Raw genomic sequence first — 14,146 nt, forward strand, 5'->3', positions numbered from 1 at the left:
ACGGAGATAAGCCAGAAAATGTGTTTTTTGGCTCATATGGATGAAAGACACCAAATCCCAGAATGTACTTGCTTTGCTGCTGTATGAGGCCACTCCCAAGCCACGCCTACCCTTTACAGACAGACAGTGAGACGATCAACTCAACAAGTGTGTTTTATTGTCATTTCAACCATATGCACGAAAAATCGTTTCACCGTGGCTCAAGTGGTGTTACACATTTAACACATGCTTTTTTTTTGCCACAGCTGATACATTATCCGGACTTCTTTCAGCGGATTGATTGATAGCTCCAGAGTGAACAGAACTGTGTCCATGGCAACGCTCTGCTATGCATGGCAACGGTGTGTTATCCTTAGCAGCGGTCTGTTATCAAGAAATAACAGACCGCATTCTACATTAGAATTCAACCAAGCCATGTAATAAAAGAAGGCTAACACATAGCTACTAGCATTAGCTCTTGGTGGGCTGCGGTATAAACATCGAGTATAAACACAGCCGTACATTTGCGTGAGATGTAGCTAGAATTGTCGGCATTTCACAGTCACAAACTCCACCAGCAGTTAGCAGTTAGTTGGATACAAATCACCCCATTTCTGCAACAGGCAGTCCGGGGTAACACAGCCCACCTCCACTAGTAGTCTTACCCGGTGACAGCAGGCTGGATTGTCCACAGCAATATTTCCACAACAACAAAAACACAGCACAGCAGTCCCTGAACCCGCGTTGGGAGTTTCGTTGAAGTTGGATGTAGTCCAGTTTGTTTAATGAGCGGACACTTCCAAGCAGGATTGTTGAACAGGTGGCCGGCTAGCGTTAGCTTTCCACCGGCACACTCGTTCAACGCTCCCCACTGATGAGGTCTCCTCACCGGCCAGAGGAATCGAGCACCACCGCTGGTGTCCGTGCAGGCAGAGCTCGCGTAGTGTGTGGAGTATTGCGTCTGTAATAAAGTGTCCTGCATATTCTCCGATGTGTTCCAATGTATCCCGGTGGTACACGTGTGTGGTAGTTTGAATGCACATAATTGTTGTCGGGATGAACAGTTTCTGCTCCTGCTTAGAAGCTAAGCTTGTTTTTCCTCGGCAATCTCCGGAAAAAGCCGACAGTCTAACCCCCTTTGGGCTATGCGGAAGTGGCTCCTAATACAGGCATACAGGCTGTAGTCTTTTGCCTCTGGGCAAAAAAGCCTCAGATGACGCAAAAATCGTCATTTTGCGTCATTTTTTTCCAGACCCACAATACAGAGATCTCCCCTCTGAGGGGGACATGAGGGAGGGAAGCACGGTCATTCAAAAATACTACCAGGTTTCTACTGATACAAAGCTTAATGCTAATCGGTGAAGTTTCCCTTTAATTTTCTGCATTTGGATTAGCTTTTATGCACCAATTTACAGTGGAAACATTCTATTTTAACCTAATGTGAAGAAGGAAAAACACAGATGACCATTCAGAATATATAAAAACTATAATGGAAAGTATGTTTTTGTGTGTTATTGGGTATTTTTAAGTGTGTATATGGAAATCCTGGAGCTTTCTTAGTGAGTATACTGCGTGTACCTGCGTATCATGTAGACTACACCACTGAGCGAAGCTGCACGCGGTGGAATCCTGGGGTTACATTGCCGATGGCCTCGCAGTATGGGGATTCTTTAGACCGGTAATCTCATTGTGACATGCAATGTCATTCTTAAACGAGGCCTTATTAAAAGGTAGCGGCAACAAGGTCATCACAGCGATGACGTATCAAATGATTTCCACCGACATTATGACCGGGGAGATTTAAACATGTCCGCCAACAGATTTTTCTTGGTTAAAGAACGGCAATTACCAGATAAAGGGAACCGTGGCGTGTTTGTGTGTGCCAGTTCTGCCACATAAGGCTGCGAAATGAGTGAGCAGCAGACGGTTGTTTCATTTCTGAAAACCGCATGCTCTTCCATTAATATTCATGGGTGACAGGTGTATCGGGATAAACCAACTCAGCACCAAGCTCGAAAAAAAAAATCCTCCACATGCTGTCCTTCTCACTTAAATTTAACTACTATCTTTTTTTTGTGGGGGTTTCAAGGAGAACAGGAAGTCCACACATCCTTTACCTTGCCATTTCCCTTTTCTTACACTTCTGTCATACATACAGTACTTTAAGGCCACAGAAGTATTTTTAGTGAATTCACTGTCGGGGCATTAGGGCTCTCACTGTCACTTATTTGTAATGTTGGCAAGGAAGTTTTGTTCTCCTGTAGGGATGTCACCATACCAAATAGTCGGTACCAAAACCAACAAAAGTACATGATACTCTATACCAAAGTCAATACTACTGTTTAAAAAAAAAAACACATCATCACACCCTTCACCATACCTAGAGATTGGCATGTTTTTATGTTGGTTAGCCTAATAGCTGGTTTGATTTGCATTGAGAGATGATTTTATGGAAAGTACCCCATGCCAATCTCTAGGTATGGTGAAGGGCCTGTGATGATGTGGGGGGGGGCTATTTTAATTCCAAAGGCCAAGGGAACTTTATCATGATCCATGAAATAACTGGCCTTTAAAAATCTGCCTGCCTCTATGGGAATTGAACATAAGGGTGTGTACACTTATGCCCCCTGTATTTTAAGGAGGAACATTTATTTATTTACGATACATTATTCATTCACAAACAAAATTGGTGTCCTTTAAAGTTGGATTTTTCCTAATGTTTTTAATTAAGGCATTAAGATCAATTTCCAAAAGATGATATTTTTTTTATTCCTCTTTTTAGTCAACTTTAGCATGGGTTCATAAACTTATGAGCACCACTGTATATTTTTTTTAAAGATTATTTTTTGGGCTTTCCCACCTTTTATTTGACAGGACAGCTAGGTGAGAAAGGGAAGAGATAGAGGGGGAAGACATGCAGGAAATCGTCACAGGTCGGATTCGAACCCTGGACCTCTGCGTCGTGGTATAAACCTCCAAGTATATGTGCGCCTGGTCTACCCACTGATCCAACCCGGCCACGCTATTTACAATTTTTTATAAATAATAGTGACATTAATTTAGTCCATTATCATCCACCCCTAATTTCCCGATTAATTAATGACCTATTAATATGCAGGGTTTTAGCCAGAACATCACATATCATTTGAATATTAGTTTGTACAAAGGGTGTACAGTTTTCTCAGTATTTTTTGTCGCCTCTCTTTGGATGGAGCAGTGACCCCCCCTCCCCTAGAAATGTTCTATTAATGTCAAATCACACTCTTATTTATAGAAACCGTGAGAAACTTTCACACCTGAAAATGACTAGAGCCACATGTGCAGGAGACAACAACACTGTTGACAGAGAGCGAGAATTAAAATACCGTTGCACTCTGTACTTGCAACTGAAGCAGTTTGTTCTTTAAGTATTACTTGCATGATGTTATCATATTAGCACCTTAATTAGCTTTCTGGAGAAAAAAAAAAAAGAAACTTAACAGTGAAGTCCAACAAAGACATGGAAGCAATTAACAGCGAAGGCATGAGAAGACTTCCCAACAAGCAATATAGAAAAAAAATTGTAATTCAGGATACTATTGTTTCCTTACAAACCCACACACAGGGTTGGGTATCGGTCAGACATTTTCAATACCGGTACCGATACCAATACAATGACTTTGATACCGGTTCCTTACTTACTTGCGTACTTTTTTTCGATACAAATTTTATAAAATCCATTTAAACAAAAATAAATTGCAACATTACGGCACAAATCTTTTTTTTTATATATATTATTTTTTGGGCTTTTCCAACTTTATTTGATAGGACAGCTAGGTGAGAAAGGAGAGAGAGAGAGAGAGAGGGGGAAAACATGCAGGAAATTGTCGCAGGTCGGATTCAACCCTGGACCTCTGCATCGAGGCATAAGCCTCTGAGAATATGTGCGCCTGCTCTACCCACTGATCCAACTCCGGCCACTTTTTATTTATTTTTTTAATGTAGCTCCTACTACGTAAGCATAGTCTCTGTGTAACGTAGAGTTTTTCCCGCAACATGTAACGTTAGACAGCCAATCGGCAGCATTGTTAGATCTCTGTAGAAGCATTTTTCGATTCTTGTTACTTTAGAGGCAATTCGATCGTTGCCTAAAAAGTATTGAATTCGGTACCCAGCCCTGACTGACAAATTGCACAAAGTCTATCAGCGTCTCTATGGCAACAGGAGACAAAGTGACGAGGCTATGATGCTGTATTGTCCCGTTTCCATACTGGTTTACTCTCCCTCGGTGTTCAGTCTCACTCCGTGCCCTCCGCGTGACGCGTCCCTCCGCATGACAGACGAAATTGCATCGCAAAGGCGCCGCCTCACAGAGTAGAGCTCTGGCGTCGGTGGGCCTCGGGGTGCACAGTGTCCCACATACCCCAAAGCAATTAACCGAGCACACGTTCTAGCTCGTTTTAGTCACCATATGTGCATTCGTTGCAGTGATGTTTTCCGCCCTGCGTTTCCCACAGATCACCTGGGAGTCTGTCAATATGAGGGCTAATCTGATGGCTTTGGATGATAAGGGTTGGCGTTTGTGTTGTTAGTAGAGCCCGACCCATGTGGGATTTTCGGAAGCGATTTTTAGAGGGGAATAAAACACCGCAGATATAGTGAATTTTTAAGCAGGAATGAAAATTGACTTTTTCTATGTGGATTGTAGGGCTAGATGATCTGGACCAAAAATCATATCTTAGTATTTTTCTGCCGAATGGCGATAACACGATAAATATCTGGGTATTTTCTACAAAGTTCTTTTGTAAGTCAAAGCCACGTGTGAGATGTCACAAGCACTTTTGTTAAAACAATATTCAATGACAGGGTTTCTTTTCCCGTTTTAAAAAAATAAAATAAAAATACAGCTGCATTTTTAAGTATGTGTGCTCCACTTATGTGTGTTTGCTGGTCTTCATGACCGGTGTGTTTGTGGAAAAATAATAATTTGTCACCGTTGCAGATTTGATTTTATTAGGATCCCCATTAGCTGATGCAGAACATCAGCTACTCTTCCTGGGGTCCACACAAAACTATATAAAAAGACCTTTTCAGACCAAACGTCATATAATCTAAAAACAAGAGCAGTATAGCTAGTATTATTTTCCTTGCATATATAGATGTACATATTCCTTTCCATGTATTCTAATAGTAATCTATAATATCACAATAAATACATAAGCACAGAATATAGAAAAAGTTCAATCTTACAACATCTTTGGTTACATATCAATATTCCTATACATAAAGTACAAAATATGGTTACAGTCTTGGGGCCCTTAGATGTTGCTTTACTTACCCTAACTTTTATTCTGTGTTTTGGCAATCTCTGCTGGAAGTGAGTTCCATGCAACCATCCCCCGATACAATACTGTACATTGCATTGTGTTCGGGCTCTAGGAACTTTAAAAAGACCTCTAGTGGCATGTCTGGTGGGGTATTTATGTGTGTTAGAGCTAAATGTAAGTTGACTATACAAACAATTTTGAGTTTTGGATTCATTCACGTTTCTAATAAAAGCCAGGAGTGATGCTGATAGTCTCTCCGACCAGACTGTCTCCTTCACTTGCAATTAAACAACTTTATTGACAAAAAGCACAGTGTTTCTAGTGTAAGGAGGATTACGTGTCACTTTTAAAGATGGCCCTTCTGTGCAGATGCTGCAGTCATCCTTGATGGTACAGTGAGACAGGTGGTGGGAGTGCCTGACTGCTGCTGCTGCAGAGCATCATCCATGTGTTAAGCAGCGAAAGGACGAGTCTGCTGGATGTCATGTATGGAGCATAAATATGCGGAGCAGCTGCTCTTTCCGTGAAGCTGGGGACCTGCTGTTGATTTCACATATTCTAAAGCCGCTGTAGCTTTCAGGGTTTTCCATTATACAATTAGGTGCAGCACCCGAGCTGTTGTTTTTGGCAGCACATAAGCTAAATGAATGTGAAATGCGGGAAAATAGCGCCAAAAGCAAACTAACTAAAAGACTTTTCTTGGATCCAGTGATTGTAGGTGGACTTCTTTAACACGTCTTTAAGCTTTTTTTGTGTTCTTATTTTATTATCTGCTCTAGCTTTTCCAAAGTTTTAGACACAGATATGGTGATAATGGTCCAAAATGATGTCACACTGCATAATCTTTTTATTGAAAATCATCACATTTTCTTGAGGAAAGACCCCTAAACCTCCTGTGCCTCTTTGACAAACCTGTAGTGCGTAGTTTCTGTCGGCCCCACTTGGCAATGGCTTGAATGTAACGGACGTTCATTAATATCAAAAAGTTACGCATTAAAGCTTTAAATGAATGATGAAGGGAGTGGGCATTAAGCTTTTTGTTTATCCAAACTTCCATATATACCTGCAGATATTCATCTGACTTAATAGGCGGTATATCACAGATCACAATACGATATTATACGAATTCTTTGGACAACGATACAGTGTGATCGATATGAGATCATATATGTCATATGTGCCCATTTAACACTTTCACTTCCATTTCTATCAACTCACAAAAAGCAAATAAAATATGATTTAACAATTTTATTACTGAGCTAATTTAAAAAATAATTTAAAAGAAAAATACTTTTTAATAAAAAAATACATGTAGAGTTCAAGACTTTGAAAATAAAGGCCCATCTTAAAGATGATATGAACCTGCGTCCCTTTGCTGCGCGTCATCCCCCCTTTTCTTTCGATCTGCATTATGTAATATAATTTTACTTTGCATTGATGATATTGGATTGTTGATCATTGAATCAATATATCGATCCAGATCGATCGTTATCAGTGGCATTACACCACTACTAGTTAACTAGTGTAAAAACTGATATGCTGTGGCCGGGTGGGCTCAGTTGGTAGAGCAGGCGCACATATACATTGTGACAATTTCCTGCATGTCCCCCCCCTCCCCTCTCTCCCCTTTCTCACCTAGCTGTCCATTAAAGACGGAAAAGCGCCAAAAAAATCTGATATGCTGCCAGAAAACCAGTAATAAAACCTCTAAATAAACTTCTTACCTGGATTAAAAGTCAACCTAAGCACAGGTGACTGAAATGCTGCGCTTGCATTAAAAGCATACAAAACGTGCACACACCTGCTTTCTGACGACGTTCTCTTGTGCAGCACTTTTTGTGCCGTTGCGGTGTTCACAAACTTGACTTACTGCCAGTGTGTACTGCAGAGCTCGTTAAAACGGCTGAAAAATGAACATCCGTCTGTCTTAGTTGAATGTTCACCGTAAAGCACGCAATCCATGGGAAACAAAGAGGCTTCGGTTGTCCTTGTTGTCCTGACTGGAAGAGTTGGCACTCTTAAAATGTGTCGAGATGAATGCTCTCCACAAAATCCCTGAGAATTGACTAGAGATCGCAACCAAAAAGGGGTTGCATTATGTTTTAGATATCTGGACGATGTTGTGAAGTACAAGATAGTAAACACAGTATATCCTAGAATATTCATAGAAAATTGAATTTGGATTTTATATACCTGGGCGGATCTCAATTTACCTGGGCGGTGCGCCCAAGTAGAACCTATGTATGGGAAACACTGATGTACAGTAGGTCACAGGCCTCGAGATCTGATTTTGTACCTCACATCCTTGTGGTCAAGATGCGAACTGGAAAAACATGTGACTCAGTGCAGGTTTTTGCTGCTCACTGATTAGGAAACCACATGCATGCAGCACAAATGCCCTATCTCACGATGTTAATGCAGTGTGAATATTTCCAATTATTCCGACGCCACATGAATGCAGCACAAATGCCCTATCTCGCAATGTCAACTAAAATGAAAAACTATTTGTGTGTCCGCCCCGTGATTCGGATCCGCTCCAAAAGGTAATCGGTTCTTCAGGGTACCCACGGGGTCTTGAAAGGATTAAAAAAGTCTTACATTTAATATTCTAAAAATAAGGACTTAAAAGCATTGAATATTGCTTACAAATGTCTTAATTTTTTCTCAGATCCCAACTCCTTATCGCCTCTAATACCAATGTAGTATTATACTAAAATGTTTTGTTAAATTCAGGTAACTGGGTAAATATTTTCTCGGGCTAAAAATCGACACTCCATTTGTGCATGAATAGGTCCTGAGCATGTCTGTGTGTATTTCAGGCCTGTGTGTAGTGATTTCTAACAGAGTGTAAATTGTAATTTCCCCACTGGGGATCAATAAACAGTATAAATTAAAATTAAATTAGCTGAAGTTTTTGTGAATGGTTTGTATGTACAGTGAGGAAAATAAGTATTTGAACACCCTGCTATTTTGCAAGTTCTCCCACTTAGAAATCATGGAGGGGTCTGAAATTGTCATCGTAGGTGCATGTCTACTGTGAGAGACATAATCTAAAAAAAAAAAAAAATCCAGAAATCACAATGTATGATTTTTTTTAACTATTTATTTGTATGATACAGTTGCAAATAAGTATTTGAACACCTGAGAAAATAAATGTTAATATATGGTACAGTAGCCTTTGTTTGCAAGTACAGAGGTCAAACGTTTCCTGTAGTTTTTCACCAGGTTTGCACACACTGCAGGAGGGATTTTGGCCCACTCCTCCACACAGATCTTCTCTAGATCAGTCAGGTTTCTGGTCTGTCGCTGAGAAACACGGAGTTTGAGCTCCCTCCAAAGATTCTCTATTGGGTTTAGGTCTGGAGACTGGCTAGGCCACGCCAGAACCTTGATATGCTTCTTACAGAGCCACTCCTTAGTTATCCTGGCTGTGTGCTTCGGCTCATTGTCATGTTGGAAGACCCAGCCTCGACCCATCTTCAATGCTCTAACTGAAGGAAGGAAGTTGTTCCCCAAAATCTCACAATACATGGCCCTGGTCATCCTCTCCTTAATACAGTGCAGTCGCCCTGTCCCATGTACAGAAAAACACCCCCAAAGCATGATGCTACCACCCCCATGCTTCACAGTAGGGATGGTGTTCTTGGGATGGTACTCATCATTCTTCTTCCTCCAAACACATGACTCCCCTGGATCATCCAAATGGTCATTGGCAAACTTAAGACGGGCCTTGACATGTGCTGGTTTAAGCAGGGGAACCTTCCGTGCCGTGCATGATTTCAAACCATGACGTCTTAGTGTATTACCAACCGTAACCTTGGAAACGGTGGTCCCAGCTCTTTTCAGGTCATTGACCAGCTCCTCCTGTGTAGTTCTGGGCTGATTTCTCACCTTTCTTAGGATCATTGAGACCCCACGAGGTGAGATCTTGCATGGAGCCCCAGTCCGAGGGAAATTGACAGTCATGTTTAGCTTCTTCCATTTTCTAATGATTGCTCCAACAGTGGACCTTTTTTCACCAAGCTGCTTGGCAATTTCCCCGTAGCCCTTTCCAGCCTTGTGGAGGTGTACAATTTTGTCTCTAGTGTCTTTGGACAGTTCTTTGGTCTTGGCCATGTTAGTAGTTGGATTCTTACTGATGGTATGGGGTGGACAGGTGTCTTTATGCAGCTAACGACCTCAAACAGGTGCATCTAATTTAGGATAATAAAGAGTGGAGGTGGACATTTTAAAGGCAGACTAACAGGTCTTTGAGGGTCAGAATTCTAGCTGATAGACAGGTGTTCAAATACTTATTTGCAGCTGTATCATACAAATAAATAGTTAAAAAATCATATATTGTGATTTCTGGATTTTCTTTTTTAGATTATGTCTCTCACAGTGGACATGCACCTACGATGACAATTTCAGGCCCCTCCATGATTTCCAAGTGGGAGAACTTGCAAAGTGTGTTCAAATACTTATTTTCCTCACTGTAGTAGGAGTAGCATTTTGAAGTAGAAGAGGATTTGAAGCCTGCTCTTATTGACTTTAATTGTAAAAAAAATATGTTTTTAAAAAGCTTAATATTTAAAAAAAAATGTATGAATGGCAGAACAAATGTTGAAGCCCCGTCATGTGCTTAAAGAGCTGAACATTTTGATATTTTATTGTTATTTTGTAGTTGAACGTATGCACAAGATAGAGGCAACTGAAGAAAGTTGAAGAATGAAGAATCGGATGACAGGCTGCTGAATCAGCATTCACACAATTATCAAAATAGTTGCTGATTTAAAGTAGATGTTCAAGCTATGATATCAAACATTCCCTAGTTCCAGCTTCTTCTAATTTTTAGTTGCAGGCCTACATGTGACGCCGTTTGAGGCTTTGCAGAAAAGCATACAGTGTTCAATACAGTCTGAACTGAAGCCTTTTAGTGTGTAGGGCTATACTCTGTATGTTTTGGACTGATGTGACATTAGTGGTATTTGCCTTAAATGCAGAAAGGTGAGCGCGTAAAAGAAGTTTCAATGGTTGGGTAGCCTTGTATCACCAGTTGCTGTCCCACTGTCCGACCTGTTTTTTGAGTGTCTCACTAGGCCTATATATTTAGAGACATTCCACTCCCTAACAAGGCACAGAGGTGTCAGTATTACAGAGAGGTAGGAAAGAAATGTATGACATTTATTCACTGCACTACACCCATTTACTACACGTAACATTAAAATCACAACGCAGCCAAAATATGAATCTGGAGTTTAGATGGGACACCTGTCACCTTGAGGTACAAGTATATAAACCCAGTAAAGAACATGATTTCTTAAACCCCTAGGAGGAAAACATTTAGGCATTCAGCCCAAATTTTTTTTTTTGGCATTTCCACCGTTGCATCCAGATTGATTTTAGACAGCAAAAAAACTACATGAAATTTGATTTTTGCAAATTGGATCCAAACCACATTTGGAGGTGGTTCACAATCCGATTCCAATCAGGTTTCTACACTCGGATTTCAAAGTGTCTTTTGCATCACTCGTGTAGCCTTGGGTTATGGATTGTGCCTATACTTATGCAGATGATGATTATGATGATGATGATGATGATGATAATAATGATAATAATAATAATAATAATAATAATAATAATAATAATAATAAAAAAAAACAGAAGCTCTGCAGTCTGAACCAGCCTGAAACAAGACAGCCTTTGTTAACTTACACATGGTCAACAAGCAGATCTTTCTACAGTTTTACCTTTCACGTTAAAAGCCAAACTTAACAGACAACCTAATATTTATGTGGAGGACGCAAGATCATTTTATAATTACATATAATATGATCGCGTGGTAAACCTATGAACCTAACTCATATTTAGACATCTGACATTAAAGATTTGTGTTGTTGTTGGCCAGATAAAATGACCGAGAAAAGACAAACAGACATAAGATCCTTTTTCACTGCACCAAAACGCCAAGTAAGTAAAATAAGAATTTGGTAACATCTTTATAAGAATGGGTGCTTATGGAAATACGAACGTCACTATGTCACAGGCAAAGGAGACAGAAAGAACTGAGGAACAGGGAGACCAGGGACAGTCAGGTGTAGAGTCTCAGGGAAGTGCGTTGACCTCAGTTCATATTTTTGGAGGTGTGTGGCTGTCAGGGTTAGCAGATGAGCTTCACCAGTGGCTCACTAATTTACATTATGATCAGCTAATTTAAGAAGTGTTATTAAAAATTGCTATTTGGTTGGATGAGGTAGTTACAAGTATGGAAAACATATTTTTTTTCCTTTCCAGGAGTCCGACTGTTCTGAGACAGTGAGAGTAGAGGAAAGGTCAGAACCAGGGACAGATCCAGAAGAAGCAGCGCAAGGAGATGATATTGCTAGCACCAGCACAGGGGACAGGAGCACAGTTTTTAGTTCAGATCTCAGTGACTGCACGAAGGTAAAGTCTCCATGCTACACTAATGATAGCATTAAGGCTTTTCTCTTGTACACATACCCTCTACAAGTATAATTGTGGCTGTATTATTTGTGTCCCCTTCAAAAATTGCTCTTCAGTAATGTTATGTTTATTGTCCCCCCCACCCCACCCCCCAACTGTTAGATGAGATTTACGCCCATGGGCAATCCATGCAGATAGGTTGGTGATGTCTGGACACACAAATTTGATCTGATCCATTGCAAGTACCAGTGCAGACAGTCTGTCTTTAAAGATCTGATTTGAGAAACAAATCGGATTTGCCTGCCGTCTGAACATAGCGTCTCTATCATTTACTCTGTGTTTAAGTTTGGTTGGTTGGTTTTATTTTAACTAAGAGGCTTTACAACCTGTATAGATTACAACACTCTCTGTTACACCCTGTTCCAAAAACGGAAGAAATCTCAGGAAGAGCATATAAGGAGAGAACCCCCTCCCTGGACGGATGCATTACCTGTTGTGTGCAGGTGGTGCAGGCCGGTGGATACAGGTGTGTGAGCGTAGCTGTCTAAAAATGGGAGCCTGTCTGACTAGATAAGGCTGGCACATGCAGTTAACTGGATTGTAGCTTTCCTGCTTCACTTGTTGCACATGGGTCATGATGACTGTTGTTTGTCCTAGCTTAGATTTCTAAAGCTACAGGAGCTGATTAAAACATGTAAAAAATAATAATAAAGACACTTTTTTAAAATGGCTCCAAAATAAAATTATTTAAAACATTTACACATAATTCTCAGAAAATAATTAACTGCAGGAATATAAAGGAAATTATGACACTTAAAGCAACTTAAAGGTCCCATATAGTAAAAAGTGAGATTTCAATGTCTTTTTTTTTTTTAAATTATTATAATAAAGCAGATCGAGGCGCAATATAGATACTGTGAAAGTATCAAAATCCACAGAGAAATGCACACAGCCCGTATTCAGAAACTGTGCCTTTTTAAATGAGCCGTCAGGACTACATTGTGATGTCACCACTACAATGTGTGTATATATAGATGGAAAGTGCCGTTACAGTCATTCCCCGGCTGCAATGACTGTGCAGGGACTATGAGAGCGCAGATTCGGAAGACCCGAAAATGCTGACCAATCAGAGACGGGATTTTTTTTTTTTTTACAGACGGGCGCTAAAACAGAGCGTTTCAGACAAAGGGTGAATACAGGTATGCGAAAAATTATCTGTTTTTAAACATTACGACTTGTAAACATGTTCTAGTAGCAACCCAAAATACAAGTATGGACCTGTAAATACTGGTTGTTTGGAATGGCTCAGTTTTCATAATATACTTTGTGCAGTGCAGCAATCAGGTTACTGTTTTCAGTGATAAAAAGTGTCTTTTATTTTCATGGAATTACAAAGGGCAGATCAAACCGATTGAAACGGGCTAAGGACTGACTCACTCAGGATTATTTCTGGTGTAAAGAAGCTTATACACTGAGGATAATGGATGTGTGAAGGGTGGAGGTATGCACACACAGACTGATAGGTACTCTGTGTCTCAGTGAGACATGACTTAAGATGTTAAAACTGACTGTGTGCTGGGATTTAATTTGCATTCGTGTTGTAATTTACTTGACATTAAGAGGTTATTTTCAAAATCTCATCATCAGTACCACCTAAAGTGCTGGGGTCTCATTTATAAACGTGGCGTACGCACAAAACGGGGCTGAAAATGTGCATTTGGAGACAATGGGAATTAGCGACTCAGATGGTGAGGTGGTGAACTGAAGTCAGGCCGCAGAAAGTAAATGTGGTTACAACAATTACTCGTAATATTTTCAAGTATTGATGCCTCACGCACATTTCTTCACTCCATATCATCAACGTTATCATAAAGATTAATCCAGCAGTGTTATTTGCGCTTGTACGGAGTGATAATTGTTCCATAAACACCTCCAACTCAAATGTCAAAATCAAAATTCGTTATTAATGTTTAATCGGCGCTGTCTCGCCGTCACATTGTCCGCTACGGAGCGCAGGAAGAGGAGATTTTCCGACTGCATGGAATACAGGATATCATCAAATACCCTACCATTATAGATAATGGCAGAACACAGTGTAAATAACTAAATATCTGTCTTTAATACTGTGCATATTAGGGCTGTTGAAACGAATACCGAAATTTGAATATAATTTGAATAGTAAAAAAATCCATACTATTTGAATGTTGAAATTACTATTCAAATGTGACTTTTTTTATATAAATATGTTGGCTGACGTTAGCTAATCTCCCTCTTCTCGCATTGACCTACCCGCATGTGTGATTCATGTCATGCCATATGAACAATAACAGCGGGAGTGAGAAACAAGGCATTGTGAGGTTACGTACCGAGTAACGTTAGTACAACATAACAGAGCTGACGTTACGTAGCGAGTAACGTTAGTACACGGGGGAGTGACA

The 14,146-nt window shown here is 40.2% G+C and overlaps 1 protein-coding gene across 8 annotated transcripts in view; it reads left to right on the forward strand.

The window, feature by feature from the left end:
- The window catches only part of chd6 (chromodomain helicase DNA binding protein 6), a 145,356-nt gene that overhangs the window by 11,896 nt on the left and 119,314 nt on the right, over nucleotides 1–14,146 (forward strand). For 4 of the 8 annotated variants that reach the window (XM_028577096.1, XM_028577097.1, XM_028577093.1 and 1 more), the window contains one exon: nucleotides 11,559–11,708. The exons of 3 other annotated variants lie outside the window; for them this stretch is intronic. The gene's annotated coding sequence lies outside the window, so the exon portion shown is untranslated. Of the gene's footprint in view, nucleotides 1–11,322; nucleotides 11,408–11,558; nucleotides 11,709–14,146 lie in introns of those variants that run through there. One more of the 8 variants, XM_028577095.1, reaches the window with a different exon arrangement.

This window comes from Perca flavescens, chromosome 4 (assembly GCF_004354835.1).
Source record: "Perca flavescens isolate YP-PL-M2 chromosome 4, PFLA_1.0, whole genome shotgun sequence".
NCBI lineage: Eukaryota > Metazoa > Chordata > Actinopteri > Perciformes > Percidae > Perca > Perca flavescens.